A 6,257-nucleotide genomic window follows, 5' to 3' on the forward strand; every position below is an offset into this window, starting at 1 on the left:
AAATCTTTACCTGAAAATGCTTCCCAAGTCAAGAGTCAACCAGTGCAGCACAAGATTTCCGAGATCAGAGACCTGAACAACTCTCCGGCACTTTGGAAAGATACAGATTTTTCCACTAAAAATAGCGCATTCTCCGAGTTAAGAGCTTCAACTTTTCTTTTGAACAAAACCAAGAGACTTGACAAAAAGATTCTGCCTACATTACGATTGCTACGATGCTAACCTTATTAACACAAAACAGCTGTTCAACCGAACACCTTAACGTAAATTTCGATCAAGAGGCCAAGCCAGTATATAAAATTAGTTCTCAGACCTCGGCATTATTGAAACCTTGTAATTTCAAGGATTTTGGGCTTCACTGGGACTCGAAAGACTAAGCGTAACTCTGTTTCGTTGGAGATTTATATGCCCCCACTTTTAACTTGCTAAAAGGTACAGATAATAGCTGTATTTAAAATTAGTAATTATCCACCTTAATGCCGAGAGAGTTTTCCTGAATAGACCATTTTTTGTGCATTATTTTATGTTATTTTATTTTTCTGAGCAATAGATATGGCCCTCGTAAGAGGTTCATATGTTTTTTATAGGGCTTTATGAGATATTCTTAAATCATGTTTTCACATATTTGTTCATCATAAGCAGGTTAGATTTGGTTTTCTATTTCTTTACTTATTGTAAAGCGCCATTGGCCTAAATGGAATGGTGCTACATAAATTTTGGAATTATTATTATTGTCATTATTATTATTATCGGTATTACTATTATTTCAGTTATAAATAATGCTGGTTAGAGGGCCTGTTCCCACAAGTTCTACTTTCTAAGTAGAATAAGTACGTTTAGTCGTAGGCCTGGACGTAGTACTGAATCGTTTAGGCATGTCAACCTCAACTTACACGGGAGCATTAACTAAGCCTGTTTCTGAAGCAAAGAAATACTTTTTATGAGCTCGCCTATACCTGTCCCAACCCCTATCTCGCATTCGAATCGGAGTAGGTCCCGGTCTCGCCTTCCTATCTTCATCCCGTATCTCGCCTTTAAAGTATCTCGTATTCCACATCCCGCCTCGACTTTAAGCCTCATCCTGCATCCTGCCAAACCTATGCTGGACCCTCCCTACCACTTTCATTAAGTATAAGGGATTCACTGTTGGATTTAATACACTGAGCAGGCAGGAAATCTGCGGAGAGCGCGTTAAAGTTGTTAAAAATGTTTTGATTACCTTTATAACTAAGATGCAGTCCTCCCTTGATTAGGCCATTCTCTGTGATCTTTAGATGCTGGATAAGTTTCCATCTATTCTGAGGGCAGTAGCTCTTTAGATTTTTTATTCGCATCTTTCACCGCTCTATTCAATTCATCCCTTGTGGAAGTAAGCCTCGATATAGCGGAGGTGGCGTCGGATGAATTTTCGATTTGTCTATGATCGATTCAGCATCTTGCAACACCTTTTATATTTAAGGTTATTGGAGCCGACATAGAGAACGACTTGGTCCGGCGAATGCTTCAGGCTAGCTTTGAGGTTGGCCTTCATAGCTTTTGAGGTGACCCTACAGAATAACTTGACCACTGCTCGATGGCCAACGGCTTTTGCTAGCTTTTTACAACATATATTTGTCTTTGTTAAGGAAGCTCCATTTGATAGGGTTGTACATGAGTGTTGTAGCCACAAATGCTCGTTACATGTCCAACTTCACTTCCAAAATGGCTAAACGAAACGAAGTTCAGTAATAAATACGTATGTGTTTCAAATGCATATCAAGACCGGTTGCAAGAAATGGATTACAAGTTATAGTTGTCACAATTCAAGGTAAAGAAATTAACAAACGAGAAAACAAAAATAAAGGAAAACAAGACACTTACAAACGTCGCACGAGATCGGGGTCAACTGCCAAATTAAAGACGATGTAAAGCGACGTAAAGCAACGTAAAGCGGCGTAAGGCGATCGACATAGACGGTATAAACAGTTAGATGGTTCGAATAGTTAAACGGTTGATCCGAATGAATAAAATCCGCGGAAAAGACTAATACAAGGGAAATAAACAAAAGGCAATTAAGCAGGAAAGAGTAACAGAATATTGATGAAAGTTATGCGCACGGAACAAAAGGCATGAACGAACTGTGACAAAAGAAGAGTACGAATTTGTAATCAATCGAATTTTTGGCGGCAACAGTAATGGAATTATCGGAGACCTCAGCAACGGACTGCGTCCCATCCTTATTGTTCCTTTGTTTTTGTTTTTTAAATCTTTTTCTTTTCCTTGCTAACAACTTGCCATTGGTTGCGCATTTATATTGTCAAAAGGTTTCTTTGACTCCTCCTCATTAATTGGATTCATCGCCAGAAATGACGGACAAAATGGCGGCGGCGGTGGTTTGCTGCTTGGGAATGGAGTATTTAAAAATGGCTGGAACGTTACAATAAAATCCATGGAACAATGAACTAAATTGAAAAGTAAAAATACCTCGAGATGCTGCACATGTTTCCCTGACCTCTCATTTTTTTTCAGAATATCTGACGAATTCAAAAATATAAATAGATAAATCAACGAGACTTCCTTGGAAGGTCCAAATGCATATCAAATAGGGTGTTTTTTGCTCCAGTGTAATTCCTTCAAGTGTCTGAGATTTGTCTGAGATTTGTCTGAGATTTGTCTGAGATTTGTCTGAGAAAACCACAGTGGTCTTGCGAAAAATTTCTTTACGACGGCTTCCATTTTCTTTCTCCCAAAACAAACTTTGTAACCTGACTTATTCGGCTGTATAGATACGCCATGTGTGTGGGCACAGAATTTATATCCATTGAAAGAACTGGAGATTTGAATGAACCGTTCATCAGACACGTGCGTTCTAATACATCGAGGAACTGGGACTTGTTACACACTACACTACACTATTTACACACTTGTAAATTTGAATTCAGAAATGCAGATTTCCTTCACATAAAATATAAGAAACCCAAAATACATCACAACAATGTCCGATGTAATTTCAAGGTACATGCAGAGAAGCTATGAATGGAAAATCTTTGTCCCAGATCCACCTTTATCATATATAAAACAAGCAGTAAGTATATCATAACTATTACTAGAGTTATGGCATGAAAATGTTCAGAATGGATGGGATTATATTGAATTTCTCAATGCCACGGTTTTCAGATCATGGTTTAGAGTTATTTGAGAGACAGGTTACCCTATCCAAGCAAGCTAGAAAGAGAAGCAAGAGTTGTGGCAAGCAAATATGGGCAAACCAAAGGAAGAAAAAAGGAACAGCTTTAGTCAAAATATCTCACTTTAAGCATTCTACACAATGAACTAGTGTCTATTGAGGGAGCAGAAAGGTTCTTTCATCGCACAAAAGACGAGCTTTCAGACTGAAAGAAAAATTTTAATGATATAGAGGCAGAAACGCAAAAGCTGATACATGAAATGAGGGATTTGCAAAGAAATACAGAGGAAGAAAGGACCCTGCAAAATGAACAAAACCCAACTTATTTCTCTCTTTCACTTGCAACAGGGGAGGCATTGCTGCACAACTTCTATTTGGCTTGACTTTTATATCTCTTTGACTTGTATTCACTTCAAATTCTGCTACCTTTCAAAAGCTGAATACCAGGGGAAATAAATATCAATCAAAATGATAACTTAAAAGCACCTCTAAGCACATTTAGTTTCATATAAAAACAGAATTTGATGTTATTGATGACAAGCATGTTGTACTATGTCTCAAATACATTCAAATGTAAAAACTATATATCCTTTTTGAAAGGTACCTCTATTAACCAAATATCAATGCCTTGTTGGAGTTACAAAAATTATTAATTAGCTAAAAGTTAAGTTGGTAAATATTCTTCAATGCATGCTTTAGTATCAGTTGTGAGAGATACCATCTCAAGGGGCATTTTTGGTGCTTGAAGAAGTTTCCCTGCTTGCACAACGAAATGCTTTGGTGAGTTTCCAAGGTAAGCTTTCATCTTTAAAGGAAAATCATAGGCCTTTCCCTGGCCATGAGGGCCGAGATATATACCACCAATAATAGGGTGGAGACAACTTGTTAAAATCCTCTAAGCTGAGCATGGTGTATTTAGAATCCCTTGACGATATTCCTTTGTAGATAAAAAAATATCGATAGACATCATACTCTATGTTAACTTTGCAAGTGTGCTGCACTTTGACAGCATTTTATTTTAAAGGTGATTTGGTTGCCAGAAAGAAGCCATTAAATAATAAAGAAACTTCACTTTCTGAGGGCTGTGGAGGCTTCTTATAAAGTCTAGAAGAGATTCAGAAAACAGATTTATTAAGACAAAAAAAATTCGTTTAAAACGGTCTTAACAAATTAACTAAAATTTTCAGCCTATGTTTATTATTATTATAATTAAAAAAACAAGGTCTTTTAAATATTGGAGGTCAACTAAAAAGCCTGTCTTGTTCTAAAGAAACTCTATCAACTTGAACTTTTTTAAGCTTTCTCTACATTTTGGCATGAACTGAAAAATTATGTTGTTGTGGTAATAATTCATCTTACTTGATAAGCTCTTTAGATAGATGGAGGGTAGGCTCCCAGGTACATGATGACATGGGCCATCCTTTCCACTTGATAAGGTACTCTATTTCCTATAAGAAAATACATAGGAGGTCAAACGGTCGGCTAAAGACAAGCCTTGGAACAGCACCTTTAAAACAGGCATTAAGTACTTACTTTGCCGCTTTTCTGCTTTGAAAGCAGTCTTTCGTTTTTCCGTTAAAATTAGAAAGTAAGATTAAGTTCGATGTAATAGTCTCCACTTTTGTTAGGACGTAGACATATGGACCCCTCGGCGCAACGAAACTGAGTGAAAACATCATCCTTATCGTTCTAGTAAAAATAGATAATACTTTACGTTCCAGCGCGTACTAAAGTATGTTTTTAATTCAAAACATTCGTATCGTTAATGCATACGAACTGGCAGCTGTATTGATTATTTCCCAGCTTTCTCAACGTGCACGAGAAAACCAGGCGGAATCGGGTGGGTTGATAATGCTCAAATCTATATCAATATGGGTTTCCCATGGGAAAACACCCATTTCCTGTATTTTTTGCACAATGAAATACAAGTTACTGTGACAGACATAAATGCCATTTGTAAATTAAATCCACTGGGTTATATTCTATATCTATCAGACTTCAGGAACATTGAACTGTATTAATTTGTCCATTTCATTTCTTTCCTATCCTGGCCCTAGAGTAAAAGGAACTTAACCTGGTTTTGGCAAAGTCCAAAAATTGGGGCATTTGAAGGCACAATGTCTCCTCTTAGCAACCAATTTTGATCAGAACTCCTATATTGGCATTGAAAGCCACCATGTAACTTTCGATTAGAGTAGGAAAATTTGAAGGCAACTGATTTCGTTATCAGTACTAACATGAATTGCAAATCTAACAGCGGTGATTTTGGATAGTCACACACCTTTTGATCCGCCGGGTATGGATTAAAAGTACAGGAATCAAATTTTTCATGACGGAAGAGGCTCCTCTACTTTGTTTATTATTCCACCACCTCGTAAGCAACGAAGAGCATTTTTTTGAATAATGTCGACCCAGTTCTAATATTTGGCGATAATTTTAGTCACCAAAATTAAGTATTGACTGATAAGTTTCACTGTAAGGACGTGAATGGAATACCGTAAGTGTTAGCAGGGAAGGTCAAAAGGAAAATCTAGGCAACCTCTCACTTTCAAGTGTATTTTAGCATACGAATGTCAAATGGAAGTCTTTTGTTTATTTTTCTCTATTAATGTAATATTACACAGGAACAGCATTGAGGAAAAGAGGAGGAAGAGCTGGCGGGGTATGAGTGTAAACGATAATGGGAAATTTGATGCAAACTTTTAATTGGTGTTTTTTTAATTCATTTCACGGTTTTATGTCCAGGTAACACAAAACAGATCATCCGTGAAGCTACATTGATTTGAACATTGGCCTAAATTCAAACTTGAGAAATAGTGTTTCACTGAATCTCTTAACTGATATTTTCCTTAGAAATGTTGAGCAACACTTCAGATACGAAAAGTTGAGTTATGTTAGTTGCAGTTTGGTGCGGAAGTTAGACTGATAATTAGCACAGGTTGAGTAGGAATGGAAACCGTGTCACTTTGGAAATCGCACGAGCAGTTGTAGCACTCAGTTCACTCTGACTCATTTACTTCGTTTGATTCATTCTCTTAAAGTGTGGACAGGCACCAGGTTGAAGTACAAGGTTAAAATGAGGAAAGGCGTC

Source organism: Pocillopora damicornis, chromosome 12 (assembly GCF_964200805.1).
Source record: "Pocillopora damicornis chromosome 12, jaPocDami1.2, whole genome shotgun sequence".
Taxonomy (NCBI): Eukaryota; Metazoa; Cnidaria; class Anthozoa; order Scleractinia; family Pocilloporidae; genus Pocillopora; species Pocillopora damicornis.